Source organism: Anser brachyrhynchus, assembly GCF_964034855.1.
Source record: "Anser brachyrhynchus genome assembly, chromosome: 1".
NCBI lineage: Eukaryota > Metazoa > Chordata > Aves > Anseriformes > Anatidae > Anser > Anser brachyrhynchus.
Genome location: NC_137694.1, coordinates 132,450,149 through 132,465,862, shown reverse-complemented (window position 1 = coordinate 132,465,862; position 15,714 = coordinate 132,450,149). Strand labels below are relative to the sequence as shown.

Here is a 15,714-nt window from a genome sequence, read left to right as displayed (position 1 = left end):
TTTGCTGCCATAGATGTGGATTTCAGTGCCCAGGAACACCTTTAATTCATTTAGTTTATTAATATAGATCTAGCTGAAGGCAGTTCCATCCAGTATATCATCAGGCTTACCTAACACTCAATAGTGCTGACATCATTGCAATGAAGCCACATCACCATGCAGGAAGGAGTGATAGATAGATTGATAAAGTCGCGGAAAGAAACAAAAAAAAAAAGTATCTGCATTTAGCCTGCCGCCTAGAGTGCTCCCATGGCTTGGTGAGTGGTCTTGGGTTCTTGTTCCTGCTGAGGAGTTGATTGTGCATTTTTATCTAATGACTCTTTAATGGATATACATTCCTCAGGAGCTGGAACAGGAAAACAGCTGCAATTGTGTCACAACAGAACAAGCTCTGTGAAGCTCTATTTCCATTTGAAGGGAGGAATTTTTAATGATATTTATGAAGGACAAACCTCATGCAAGCCATTAATTGCTTCAGTTGATGTCTAAAGAAAGCAGTGTATAATTTAAATATACATTTGAAGCAATTATGGATGAATCAATAATAAATACATTTTTAACAAAGGCAAACTTCCAGGAATAATTAACCAGATAGGCTGGTATATAAAGAAACAAAGTCTGGTATATCCAAACTGGAGCTGGATAATATTTGAAAAGTAATTCATATGCTACCCAAAAAACACAGATTCAAATCAACTTAGTAATAAACTAATGGTGATTTAGCAAATATTAACATCTTTAAGAAGGAGGAAATAATTTTCTATTACAAATAAGCTCAGTGGTTTAAAATAAAAGGTAAAGCTGCCCAACCACTCAAGAAAAATAAATTCAAATGTATATATCAGGTTTACAAGTATAATTTTAACCTGAAATTAAGTCAATTTAGGTTTTCAATTTGGAATGAAAAAATAAATGAATGAACAAACAAACACTAGGACTGCAAAAATCAAAATAAATAAATAAATAAATAAATAAACAAATAAATAAATGTTGTACATCTGTCTTCCAAATATGCCAGTACAGGTTAGTATGATTTTTGGAACGTAGGTTCAAGTTGGTTTTGGAAGTCATGGAAAGACTAAGACACAGACCATGTCAGATTCCATTTTAATGTAGTCACAAGTTTCTATTTCTACTAACACCTATTTTTATTACTTTTTTTCCATATTTTTTCAATGTACTCTTAATTTTTTCCAGTATTATTTTTCTAGGATGTTGATCAAAACTGCAAAGGAGATAAATTCTGCACTCAAACATTCACATAATTCCTGCAGAAAATTGTCTATTTTTATGACTTTTGTAATTGCAGTGTCAGCCACAAATAAATATGATATCCTTATTCTCGATAGGCAGAGACTTTAAGTGGTAGAGATCTGAGAAAAAGAAGAAGGTTGAGAATGGAACTGTTTGCAGACTAAGGTAATATCTAGTATAACTTCAGGGAAGAGTGAATCAAACAGGTGAAAGATCTCTCAAGACAACTGTAAAAGATATAGGAGGGGACACAAGGTTTCCAAATCCAAAAACACAGCTGCAGTTATAAGATCTTCTTTCAGTTAACAATATATTTGACCTTGTGCTTTTTCCTTTCCTTTCCTTTCCTTTCCTTTCCTTTCCTTTCCTTTCCTTTCCTTTCCTTTCCTTTCCTTTCCTTTCCTTTCCTTTCCTTTCCTTTCCTTTCCTTTCCTTTCCTTTCCTTTCCTTTCCTTTCCTTTCCTTTCCTTTCCTTTCCTTCCCTTCCCTTCCCTTCCCTTCCCTTCCCTTCCCTTCCCTTCCCTTCCCTTCCCTTCCCTTCCCTTCCCTTCCCTTCCCTTCCCTTCCCTTCCCTTCCCTTCCCTTCCCTTCCCTTCCCTTCCCTTCCCTTCCCTTCCCTTCCCTTCCCTTCCCTTCCCTTCCCTTCCCTTCCCTTCCCTTCCCTTCCCTTCCCTTCCCTTCCCTTCCCTTCCCTTCCCTTCCCTTCCCTTCCCTTCCCTTCCCTTCCCTTCCCTTCCCTTCCCTTCCCTTCCCTTCCCTTCCCTTCCCTTCCCTTCCCTTCCCTTCCCTTCCCTTCCCTTCCCTTCCCTTCCCTTCCCTTCCCTTCCCTTCCCTTCCCTTCCCTTCCCTTCCCTTCCCTTCCCTTCCCTTCCCTTCCCTTCCCTTCCCTTCCCTCCCCTCCCCTCCCCTCCCCTCCCCTCCCCTCCCCTCCCCTCCCCTCCCCTCCCCTCCCCTCCCCTCCCCTCCCCTCCCCTCCCCTTCCCCTTCCCCTTCCCCTTCCCCTTCCCCTTCCCCTTCCCCTTCCCCTTCCCCTTCCCCTTCCCCTTTCCCACAAAGACTAGAAATTCCCACTTTTGTCAAGATTCAGACTGAAACATGTTCACCTCCAAATAACGAGAGTTTATGTGACACGATGCTGCTTGGTAGATAGAAAGCATGAAAAATAACTTCTAATAGAGTGTCTGTGATTTTAACTGCCATTTAAATTGAACACAAGAGCAAGTGAAATAATTGACTTTTCACATTGATTATCCAGAACAGTGCAAACAAGTTGTAATATTAATTTATGTGAGGTATTCCAATGTAAAAAAATCCAAAATAATTTAATAACTGTCAATGAGGACAACAGAATTGATTTTGCTGAGTTTACCTCATGATAAAATTGATGTACTTTGCCTTCACTGAGTTTTTTCCAATTGTATGGAAAAAAACCTTATCTATCCTGAAGTAAAAAACACAATTCTTTCAATAAAAACATTTCTTTTTTTTACCTGTGTGATATCATAAATGCTGAAACCTATATATGCCTTCTCATGCTTTTCCAGCCATATCAATTGCTACATAAGATTACTCAGTTATTTCAGCTGTCACTGTCTTTTGAAGGTTCTGCAACTTAAAATAGTTAAAATAACCTCTAGTTTGACACTTGTAAGCCATCAAAGCATTCCTGGAAGCAGTTCTATTTAACCATTGATGATTTTTAGGCATATTTATAGTAATATCTGAAAACTGAAAGTCAGTGACTCCTTTGGGAAGATCAAATTCCATTTTCCAAAAAGTATATTTTAACATTTTTAAACTTTGAAAATAAATCAGTCACTGACTGAAGAACATTTTCTGCTATTTATGAAATGAACAAGCCAAGCAAGCAAAGAACTTGAATTAGCAGTTGGGTTCCTCACCCTTTTGACATGAACAATGACTGATTCACTCAGGAACACAGATATTATACACAATCTCAAAAGCAGGCTAGAGAAACAATGGCAGCAGTGGATGCAGCCTAAAAGCATAAGGTAACAAAATACATTGTGGAGGGGATGATCTACTTTTTAAAATAGGAACTTTTATCCTTTTAACTTGCTCTGTAGAAAAAAAGCAAAATTTAAGGGGGACAACAGTAGGGCAAGAAGAAGGGGATCCATCCAAAATGCTGATTATTTTATTCATAAAAACAAATGAATCGCACATTCAACATTAGATGTCAAGTGCTCACAACGCTCTTCTAAATTTTTTTTAAATGCCTTTTATATCTGATCATGTGCTCTCTGATTCAAGGGAAAGGGAGTGGCCCTTTCCAGAGCAGCGATCTGGATCTGTTGACGTGATGGAGGGAGGCTGGCAAGGGCTGTGGGCTGATGTCATTGCTGCCTGACAGCAATTTCCTGGCTCTGCTTGGTATTTCTCTTGGTGTTTCTCAGTGGAATGACTATGTTCCATTTGTCACCATTCCCTGGATTGTACAGAAACAAACATATGTAAAATTAATTTTCTGATATAGCATAGTTAACCTTAGAGTGTAACAAGCCTGGATGTCCTAGTTTGCCTTATCCTAGTGCTATTGCTGATATTATGTAATTATTATATTCCCCATCCCCATGAGTGATTTTAAAGGACGTTCAAATGACACCATTAAGCATTTTAAGCCTTGCTGCAAAACTCTTTCCTAGAAGAAAGGGCTAACCAACAGCTTTGTTCCAATTGGAGACTATATAATAAGAATGATTTGTGCCAAAATGTCACAGCTTTGCCAGACTCTGCTCTGAACTCAGAAACATTTTGAACATAATTCTCTGGTCCAGAATTAACCATGTGCTTATTGCTGGGACAACAACATACCTGTTTCAACTTTGTGCTGTGCAAGACACGAGATGAGAAAGATGGGGATCTCTTTCACAGCCTCTCCCAGGCTATGAAAACCTCCATAAAAATTATCTGGAAGAGAAAAATCAGGATACAAACTTCAGGAAGATTTAAGAGTTACTGTACATCCTTGTTTGCCTTACAGAAGAATTTGCTTTTCTCCAGCCCAATCTCCCGTATCTCTTGAAGAAGAAAAAACACCTCAAGATTGAATCCTACCTGCACTGGAGAAGATGTCCTGATGAGACAGATGTTATGAGAAGGGAACTATGTTTCCATTTTTCCACTCATATTGAAGTATTTAGATGATAAAGTGAAAAAGTAGAGCTACCAGATTTACACGCACTGTTACTTTAAATATGTTTTCTTGAAAGTTTGGTACCGGCCCCACCTCAGTGATTATGACAGGACAGTCCCTCTTCTTGCTCTCGGAAAAGTCCTGCAAAGTCATCTGTAGCTCCTAGCAAAGGGTAAACAATCCCAAACAATGGTTTCTGAAGATATGAGCAGAACAAAAGAGTTTGTCATTTTTAAGTATGAGTTAAACTCCCTTTTGTTTATTACCAATAACAAAGGCAAAAAGGAGTAAGGAGATAACATTTGATCCAGTAAGACATAATTTCCATTTATTCTTTGCCCTGTGCAGGGTGGAGCAGTTGTGTACACTAGGTCTTGACGCTGAGCATGAGGCAGGGAGTAAGACTCTTTCTCTCTGTGTTGTTCTCCTACATACCCTAGGCTTGCCTGCCAGTGAGCGTAACTGGAAATCTGCTGTCAGGGCAGCTTTCCCTGCCCAAGCTGATTTGCACATGCAGAGCAGCCATGTGTCTGAAGTGGCAAGACTTTTGGCAGCTCTAGCCCTGTCCCAGAGTTCAACCATGGAGACTTGGCTAACAAGTTCCTACTTCGCTGCCCACTGTCTCTGCTACACTGATTAAAGGCAATGTTTAATTTTTTCCCCAGTTTCTACAGAATGTTCTTCATATAAATCCACTCACATCTGTGAGGCAGTTTTCTACTTGCGGGAAGATCAGGATACTGAGGTTCCAAATGCATGAACAGCACACAACTCACTTTGTGGTTTTTTTTTTGTTTGTGTTTTTTTTTTGCTTTGTTTTGTTTTGATTTGATTTGTTTTGTTTTTCCAAAAGTGTTGAAACTTTTAGAAAGGATGGATGCACTCAATGTCTTTTAATACCTAGATGGTAAATGACAGTCTATGTCTAATTCAGAAACAGAGGTATCTGAAAGTTTGGGGTTAGTGCTTTGAAATGTGTGTTCACTTACTTAGCTGTAGATGGTCCACAGTGAAACTTAAGAGGCAGGTAAGTATAGAGGGTTTACTCAACAGCATCATTTTCCCTCAGTCTGTACTGAGACAGAGCAAAAATGTTTCTGTTACTGCTACAGAAGCAAGTTAATTCAGCTTTGGGTGGGAGTGATTTGGCTTGGCAGGAATTCTTTCACTGCTGAGTAAGAGGACTTAAGACACTGTGTAATTATCTTGGATTGTAGTCCTGTAGTTCTAGTGCTCCATCCTCCATTTTCAGGCTCCAGGGTTGCAGAGCTAACACTGAAGAGAAAGAACACAACCCACTAGTATGATAGCCACGTAATACCTTCAGTAGCTCAGGTGTAACATTCTCAGGCCTTCAGTAGAAAGATGGGATCTATTCTTTGTACGTGAAAGGTACACATCAAGTACGCATCTTTTTGTGCACTGTCACATTAGTGCACCAACCAGCTGGACAGAGCTGGACGGTTAAATTGTTTGTGGTGGCTGGAGAGCAAATGGATTGAGCTTGTTCATTTGTTTTGGTTTTGTTTTTATAAACAAGAGGAGCACCCTTCAGTCTACAAGTGCTGCCAAGCAGTGGTTCTTCAGCTGTCCACAGACACTTGAAGGAGTGGTGCCCTAATGGAGCTCTCTGGGCAGATTGCCACCACAAGATCACTGCAGCTGTACTGGCACAGGGGCTGCCAGCTAATTCAGTCCCTGTGGAGCAAGTGAGGTCAGTCATTGCTACTCTCACCGAGATGCCCTGGATTCAGCTGTCATGCCAGCACAGTCCCATCCCTCGTGGAGCCGTGGGACCTCACAGAAGCCATTAACTCATCCTACCTGTGAATTGCTCCTGGAGCTCTCCCTCCTCTGGGCTTCCTGGGCCATGGGAAGCATGCCTAGTAGCTGTTTCTCAGATGAAGATTTTGGTGTGTGGCTTGTGACTTCAAGAAGTCTCAGTCTAAAAGTCATTCATTGTGGGGTCACGACATACAGTACAGGCATCAATAGTTACCATGAGGTAAGGTGGGATGGTGACCCAGCGTATTGCCTCTTCTGAGTCAACGTGCACACTTTTACCCGTGGTTAATGGAAAGAAGCTGCCCCACTTGCACGGAGGGATCAGTTACGTTGACTGCCCTTGCATTCACTGGGAGGCAGGGCATCCAGAAGCAATAACTGTTGGGGTAGCTCACATGGTGTACCTCCACAGCCTACCCCCCGCCATGAGGGAAATTCCTGTTGTGGCCCTGCCCTAAGTGCATAGCAAGGGGCAGATAGGTTTGAGTCTACTACCTGAGATCATTCTCCTCACTGAAAATGCAGAGCTCTGAAATCACTGTAGTGATCAATACATTACAACTGAGCAAACTAAATACATATCAATTCCAGATGACTGAATTTGAAAGTGCTTCTTGTGACCTTTCTCAAATGCCATTCTTTGTCATTGTCAAGTAGAATTCCAAGCAGTTTAATCAGAGGAAGATTTTGAGTGGTGATGGATGTTTGAGGGTTAATTCTATTTTTCAGTTTTGTGGGTCTGTTCCAGCACAAGCTGAGCAACTTTCTTCAAGATTCCCAGATGTTCGATCAACTCAGAAGGTTGTTCCCCTTCCCCACATCAATCCTCATCACTTGAAAAAGAAGTTACCAGTGGCTTTCTGTTTGATTCTAGTCCAGTGGTGCAAAATTCATTGTCACACAAAGCATGAGAGGGAAGGCAAGTGAGACAGTAAAGAAGGAGAGTGAATTTACTCCATTTACCTAAACTCAGAGGTAGATTATGCATGTAGTGCTCACTGGAACATGACCCAGCAGAGCACCGAGGTGAAGCAATTTAACAGGTGGCAGAACAGCAGTGATGTGAAGCCAACATTGCACGAGTGATTTCAGCTTGTGCTTGCATGTACAGGTGTCATGGTTAAGCCCCTCCATCTCAGGAGGCACTCCTGATCCTAAGCACCCTTCATTTATCAAAGATAATGAGCAGAAGCTGTGAAATGAAAGTTAGAAGCTAATTGCTGTAACAGCCCTTCTTACAGACAAATCACAGATGACAAACCTTATCTGTCTTCACTGGCAGAAAAGAACAAAGCCAGTTCCAGCCATGGCTTTGCCCTACATTTAAACAGCCTCAAGTGCTTTTACTCCCAGCCAGCCATCAGCCAGGTATTTGACCCCACAAACCTGAGCAAGCACAGCTGCTTATGCATAAAGCAGCAGCTCCACACCAGACGTCTTTCCCCCATAACCAATTGAAGCACAAGCACATCCCCTCACAAAGAGGCCTTTGGGATCCTGAGCTCTAGGTTTGAGGCCTGTGGATGCCAATGCATGCGCTCCTGTGCTCAGCAACCACAACCACTGGGACACTCAGAATAAGTGGTTTGTGACAAACAGTTACCCTCCATATGTGTGTTTGGGAAGTCCCGTCTGTGGAAGGAGAGGTAGGTGCCCTCTCCAGACTGCAACTGTTGTTTTGAAACCTTCGTCAGTTTTTACAGAAGGAAGGAGCTTAGTGAGACTCTGTTTTGAGCCCATACACCTCTAGGCTGAGACAAGGGACTTCAAGCTGAAGGCAGGTAACTCACAATACAAAGTGATTTCAAAGGTGTCTCTTTTTTCCTTCGACTTAATTCTAAATCCCAGACTTGCTAGGCACTTAACAACCTGGGAGACAATACAGGCTTCTCAGCTGATGCTATCAAAGGCAGACAGAGAAACAATTAAACTAGAGCCCTGGGAGCAGCATTATTATTTGAAGATAATGTTAAGAGGAACCTGCCATGTGAATTTTGTTCTGATCTTGTCAATCAGTCATTACCCTGGCAGAGAAACCCTGGGAATTGTGTTTGTGCCTTCTCTTTCAGGCAGATTACTCTTGTACCGTATGTTCTCCTCCTGCTTTGCTACTGTAATAAAAGATATATTTAGTTGAATAAAAATTAGGAGCAAAAATGTTTACCTTATCTGTCTTTTTTCCCCTTGGAGGCATAATGGAAAACCATGAAAGTAAGCAAAAATGCACTATGCTTATAAAAGCCCTGGTAGAGCCTTCATTAGAAAAATTAGTGTGATTCAGTACAATGACGTAGGACACATTTCCCACATTGAGCCTCACTGGAGATGAATGAGTGCCAAAGAACAGCAATTTTGCTAAGCCAGAGAGGAAGAAAAGGACTAGAGGATAATGTTAATGATTTACTTCTAAAGGTAGTTGCACTTCTTAAGAAAATGTTAATATATGGAGAATTAAGCTTTTAAAATGAGCAAGTGTATAATAAATTGTAGGTATTTTGCTAGTAGGCAAGAAGAATTGTAGAGTTTGTGATGTTTCCATGGCTTTTGGCTCTGTGATCTGTAAAGTACGAAAAATGGGGGAAAATAAGTTCTTTCTTGAAAAATCTTTCCAAATATAAAGAGGCCTCTAATCAGTAAGAAACATGTGAAGATGTCTTACTGGAGATGGCCTTTCCTGAGAGCATGGAGAGTAATCACGCCTTGTCTATTTGTGACTTGTTTAAAAGAAAGGTTTTAATCAAAGTATTTTGTGCAAGCTTCTTTGTATTTGCATTGAGAACAAGTCTTGAAGTGCTTACTTTTAAATGTACAAAAAGAAAATTTCATCTTGCACAGAGTACCTGAGGATTAGTTGCCCTCTTAAATGATGTAGCTAGCTCTCAACACAAAAAACAACGCAAACTCATTTTTCCAAACACCCCATAAACAGCACTCAAACTTCTACAGATAGACAATAATGTATGTGATATTCCAGGACCTAGTGTTTAAAAGCACTCCCAACCATTATTCAAAACACCTTTCTGAAGTGAAAATAATGCTTTCTCAAAACAATATTATTCTTCAAAGTTCATGATTTTATCAATGTTCTCCGTGCATTTATCAAACCTAGAAATATCCATTTGTTTGTTTTGACCTTCCACTTTTTTTTTATTTTATTATTATTCACCAGAAGAAATTTGCATTTGCACCAGAACAAACGAAATCTAAGTTCTCCCTCTTCCTCTCTAAATCAGAGAGCAAAAGGAAAAGTAAAGGAAACCAAATGGTCCTTACTGACCAGTGACTCACTATTGATCTTTTTCTGTGCATCCTTAGAGTTAATTCATAAGCCAAAGGAAAAGGTGGATTAAACTAAACGGCCTCACAGCCAGTAGAAACTCCAGCTCTGCTTTGGGATGGTTACAGACCACAATGCTGCTGCAATGACTTAAAATAGATTTGTTACATCAAAAAAATCCACTTTTGTTCTCTGAGACTGTAGGTTTTATTTGAACAATGATTAGCTAGATTTCATACACTTAGGTAACCGCACAGCACATGATTTCACGTTATACTGGTACCGGTGTACACTAACTATAGGAAAAATGCAGTTTTATAAGCCATCACTGAAGCACACATTAGGGTGATTAAGGAATGGATGATTCACAGGTATTTAAAAAGTAGGGGGGAAGTTGCAAGTGGGGAATCATCATTTCATGATGGGGAATTATCTAACGGTAAATTCAAAGTTGCTGATGAAACGCGTAGGTATCACAAAGGTTAGAAGAGCAGTCAGAGCAATTTGTCTGCCTTGGCACACTACGTCCATTCAAGCAAAACGTGTTTTCAAAACAAAAGCTTGGGCAGCTGGGAAGAAAGAATGCAGATCAGAGCTCCACAATGGGGAGCTGCCTCGGGGCTCCACAAGACAGCTAATTGAGCAGAACAGTTCATATTTAAGAGCATAAAAGATTTTTGGATGAAGAAACAGGGAAATAATACTGAGTGGCAAGGAGATGGTGCTTTCTTTGCATACGTCATCAGTGAGCTCATTCGTGGAATACAGTGTCCTTTTGGGGAATCCACACTTCAGAAAAGGAGGTTGAAAGTTTGAAAAAGGCTTAGGGGAGAATGTTAAATCAGGCAAATACAGCTCTTAGGTGGAGACTGAAGAAACTAAATCTAGTTAAATTTATTGAAGAGAAAGAGTTAAGAAAATACTTGATTACCGCTAGCACGCATTTACAGTGAGGCAAAGATTTAATAAAAATAATGCCCAATGAGACACAGTAGTTGGAAGCTGAAATCCAACAAATTCAGTCCTCAACTGCAGTTCAACGAAGGCAACAAACCATGAGTAATAACTTATGAGAAGTGTAACAGATTTTCCATCACTTGGATGGACATAACTTTGGAAGACAAATGTGAAGGTGGGATCCAGCTTTCCCACGAAGCCACCTATGAAGCATGGGCCTTGCTGAAATAAGAGAACAAGCCCCAGACATGGGTTTCTGCCTGTCCCTTAGCTCTCTCCCTGGCCCCACTTTGGACCTTTATAATGACCTCTCCCTGAAACTGTATACACTCACCATGGCCAGTTCACGACCACCCATTCGCACACTCTGGTGTTCTGCAGTATCATCAGTAGAGAGGTTGGTACGCTTCCTCTAATGGTGATGGAATGTTGCAAATCAACCTCTTGTTGGGAACTTTTGCATAGAACAAATAAATCCATCAGTTCTGCTCTTAAACTATGAGCATTTCATAAAACATTACTATGAGCTTTTTTGCTCATAGTAATGTTTTATGCACTATTTTATATTCCACCTGCCACAGTTCTAGCTTGTTGCACCTTATATTCTAATTCTGGCCACCTCCTTATAACTGTTCTGTCAATCACTCGAGCACAACAAATTTGGGACCATTTCAAATGCTAAATAAAAGAGCCTCTGCAGCAAGGAATCACACCATAAAAAGTATTTACTGATTACGCATTGTATGCTCCTTGCTTTACAAATGTTTATACAGCAGTAATGGAAGCTATTCTGCTCTCTAGTTTTTAATATTTTTCCAAAAACTGACCCAAAAAATTTCAGCTTTATTCTTCAACAGAGTGCAAAGGTACACAATCAAAACTTGCTATGCAGCTTCAGAACGTGCAATAGAAGTTAGACTGTAAACAAATGGAGTGGGGAAAGATTTTTTAATTCATTAAAGTTTTAATAATATTTTTGTGTTTTTTTGGTGAGGGAAAAACAGACTTTGTAGTCTGCTATTCATTCACCAAAGAAAGGGAAGGTATTTATTTTTCTGTCTGAATTACATTGATACTTTTCCCCGTATGCTTTCTATTAACTGAAGAAAATGTGGAAGTAATAAAAAAAGGAAAAGAAGATATGGAGTATCTTGGTATATTGGTATAGTTTCAGTCCATAGTGTTTAAAAAGATGTAGGGAATAAAGCTACTGCAATTTCTTACGTAAAAAATTTCACAGCCTCTAAATTGAAAGTCTATACAAAATGTGAATTTTCTGCAAAAAGTCCATTATCATCAAAACTGTATTTCCATAGATAAAATATTAGGTAAAAGGAAGGATTTATTACAAAGTAGCTGCTCTCAGGCTCAATTATAATGTGAAGCGGAGAGGAATTGCGTCTGGGAGGATGGTGAATGGGGAGTGTTCAACAACAACAATCACCCACAAGAGGGGAAAACCAACAAAAATAGGCTGAATCTTCCATCTCAGACTCAGTTTGCAGAAAGGGTAATCAGAAAAAATCTTCTGTTTGAATTCTCATTTAAGCAGATTAGATATGGATTCTCTGAGACAAAGAAATATGAATGCAAACGTTTAATTTCACAGGATTGCTTGAATCAGCATAACAGCACTTTAAAAACTATGAAAATGTTTTAGAGCCCAAAACTGCCTCTGTACATATGCAGTATTTTAGCCTCACGTAATTGGATTTTGTAGCAATTCATGTTTTGTGTACCCTAGAATGCCCATTTAGATGACCATCTAAATTAATTGTGTACTTCCTGTGGTTTACCAACAAAGCATGAAGCATCATACCCGTCTGTTTGAAACTACATAAGGCATATATCAAATAATGCATAGGATAAAATTTCATAGATTTATATATATAAAATTAATATATAATACTATACATTACACAAAGCACTATGTTATATATTATACAGTATGTATTATGCTATATGATATATTATCCATTGAGAATTCTTTTTCTGTGCCAGACATGGCTAATCTTCTCTTTGCATGGTATCAAGACTGCATTTCCTTTAACAACTAAAAAGTGATTAATGATCTTTGAATCAGCCACAGCCTCTGCAAGTAAAAGTGTAATTTCAGGTCACAAGGCTTCTTAAAGCAATTTTTCTTTGAAAAAAATGCAAGGATAAAGAAAATACATTTAATGGTTTGTAGATTGTTTAAAATTAGAAGTAAATGAGCAATTTTAGATGTTTTCTTTTTAGATGCTTCCTTTTCAGTCCACTCTTAGATGCCCGACAGTACTCCCATGAGCTCCATGAATACTGATCACTAGTCATATATGTCTGACCCCCTACTTTACTGTACCATCATTAATGCTTCTTAGGCATATCATCTTGATCTCAGGTGGCCATTAGTCCAGAAGCTACTGATGTGGCAGATCATAAGAACTGAAACTCAACTCTTTGAACTAGCACAGGGCCCTTAATCTTCTGGCTGACATGCATTGTCCTATAATTGCTTCCTCCAAGACATGACAGCATATCTTGCGAGTCTATATATTTGGATATATAATTGGTGGATTGTCAGTATGATGGCCAAGATATTGGAATTTGTGTTACTAATTGTTTAAGGCAATAGGCAAGATAATAACTCATAACATGATAGGGATAATAAAAGTCATCACAAAATACATGAATTACCGGAGGTGGACAATTGTCAGAGCTAGTAGAATTATTTTATTCCATTTGTGTTACGGCAGATAAATATCATCACAGAGAAATCTCCTGCCTGCCTCAGCCTGCAAGACTCCTATTCATAGCACAGTAGAGTGCTGTATAATGCAGACCACATTTCTGGCCAACTAATCATAAACTGTTCACTAATATCAACAAAACTCAAATGCACAGGCATAGAGATATAAAAATCCAAAAATTGCAAATATCTTCCCCACAGCCATAGCTGGCATCTTTAGGTCTGTAACATCTCTATCTGATTTACAGGAAATTCTTTCTTTTGAGTGGGGAACACTCCATACAGTATCAATGTCCACAGTTCATGATTAGTTCTGCAGCTCATGAAACAATTTAGGAAAGCTGGTTTGCTATGAAATCGTATCCTTTATTCCTTTATTCCTCTGTCATTTATGCAATAGCCCAGTTCAGCCCCTGAAGTGTTTGTGGTTGTCTTCTCTCTATTGCCCTGAGGAAAGAACTTGTGCATGTGCAGGCTGGCAGGCCAAGCGGATGGGTCAGCTGGCTGCTGCTGAGGAGCGTGTTGAACAGCTGAGTTAAACCTGCCTTTTCTTCTGCCATAGCACAATCTGTCTCCCCACCTCCCAGTACCACAATTTAAAAAAAAAAAACAAAAAACAGGACTGGCCAAAACTTACATAAGCTGAGAGGAAATGAATGGCAAAGATTTGGACAGACGTGATCACACAAGTCACGTTTCCCTCAGAAACCACACTAGTAGTTTCACAGAAGGGCAAAAAGCATCACAAAAATTGCTCCTTGGCAGCAAAATTTGACATATAAAGTAAGATACCTACAGAGCTTACTCTGTTCAATTTATCAAAAGAGAGACAGAGGGTAATGTATTTAGAGTGAATAAATGCTCTCACAAGGGAAAAAAATACAGATTTTTTTTTAGAATAAATTGAAACCGATAGTTTTGAGCTGCAAAGCTAGGTAAATCTGAAGTAGTAAGTACATTCTTTAACAATGAAGTTGGTTAATTTCTGGCATGCAGAGGGCAAGTTCTGAGTTTAGCATCCCTGCATATGTTCCAATGGGGGACTAGTTACTTCATTGTAGGACAGGATTTGGTCAGGGACAACATGCTGGGCTCATTGTAAAGACTGTCTAAGTAATAACTTTCAGTCCAAATCACTGAAAATGTCATGTTGGATGATCTCGTGGATCTTTTGGACTTTAAAAGTCAATGAGTAAGAAATTAAATGCCAAGTTAAAGACCTCTGAAATCAAGATATATGATGTAAGTGACAAACCTTTAGTTATGAGTGCAGGAGCTAGCACTACACACCATCACAGAATTATAATAGCACATCTTCCTCCCTTTCTGCCTCCTTCCTGAAGTGCCATTTACAAGGATTCATAAACTGACTAATATATTAAAAGCCTGAAGTTTTGGTCACATTATCCATAGAAAGGCTCTCACAAAGGTCAGAGTGAACATTGCAAGAACACCAATATTGGAACATATGTTTCTGTTGGAACAAATCATAATGCTCACAACAGCAGTAAAACTGCGGTGTTTATAAATTACTGCATGAAACAGAGTAATATATTTTTTTCATGATAGCAAGACTAGGAATATTTGGGTCCAAACTGCCAAAAACAATTCTTTGTTTAAATAGGAAGGAAACTTGGGAAAAAAAAAAAATCAAGGAAAGCTGAATATGCTGTGCTTAGAGGGAGAGGATTATGAGCTGCTAATGACAATGTATTATTTTGAGTGAGGAGAGGAAAGGGAAAACAGTGACATAGCAAAGAGATCTTTTAACAATAACATTTTGGAAGTCTTATGAATAGATTCCTGACCTTTGCTGCAAAACACGGAGGCACAAGGGCCCTACAGAGGCCCACAGTTATTTCACAAAAATAAATAGTATGAAGGCATTTTTTTAACCAGCTAGAGCAAAAGCAAACACACACGTGAGGATTAGCACTGCAGTGCTGCACTTCAGGCTCCTCACAGGGCCTTGGAAGGCTCCTCACAGGGCCTTCGTAGGCTCCTCTCAAGGCCTTCGAAGGGGCCTCACAGGGCCTTCGAAGGGGTCTCAGAGCTTTGAAATACTGTCACCTGCCAGGAGTAACAGACCCATTTGGTGTAAAAAGGGGAGAAACGGTGAAACAGAAATAATTTGCATTGAACTTGCAGCCTGTGTTCACGCTTATCTGGTAGCCCACAGCACACACTCCAGTATGAGCTGTACAGTCCCCAGGCTTTAGCAAAGATCAAGGTGAGAGAAGCCAAAGGAAGGTGATCTTTGTAATCAGCAAATACCATGCTAGGCTACACATGATGTGCTACCATGCCCTTTAAAATAAACAAGAGGCCAGAAGGAATTGCGGAAAGCAGCTCATTTGTTTCAACCACAGCCCACAAACAGTGCTGGAAAGCAGCGCAGCAAAAGCAACCCTCAGGGCGGCACAGAGAGCTCATTGTGGGGAGCTACCGAGTGACTCAGAGCACTGGAATGGAAGATGGCACCTCTCACCTCTGGGTCACCCGTCGCCATCCATTTGCAGCTAGCAGGGGCTAGAAGTTATTACCATCAGAGGG

At 39.8% G+C, this 15,714-nt stretch overlaps 1 long non-coding RNA gene across 6 annotated transcripts in view; it reads right to left on the bottom strand.

Moving 5' to 3' along the window:
* Positions 1-2,327: 2,327 nt before the first annotated feature.
* The window catches only part of LOC308177423, a 135,828-nt gene continuing 122,441 nt past the window's right edge, over positions 2,328-15,714 (bottom strand). For 5 of the 6 annotated variants that reach the window (XR_013939094.1, XR_013939095.1, XR_013939096.1 and 2 more), the window contains 2 exons: positions 4,090-4,185; positions 2,328-3,703 (listed from right to left, as the gene is read on the bottom strand). This is a non-coding gene — a long non-coding RNA (uncharacterized lncRNA). Of the gene's footprint in view, positions 3,704-4,089; positions 4,186-4,332; positions 4,493-15,714 lie in introns of those variants that run through there. The other variant, XR_013939099.1, reaches the window with a different exon arrangement.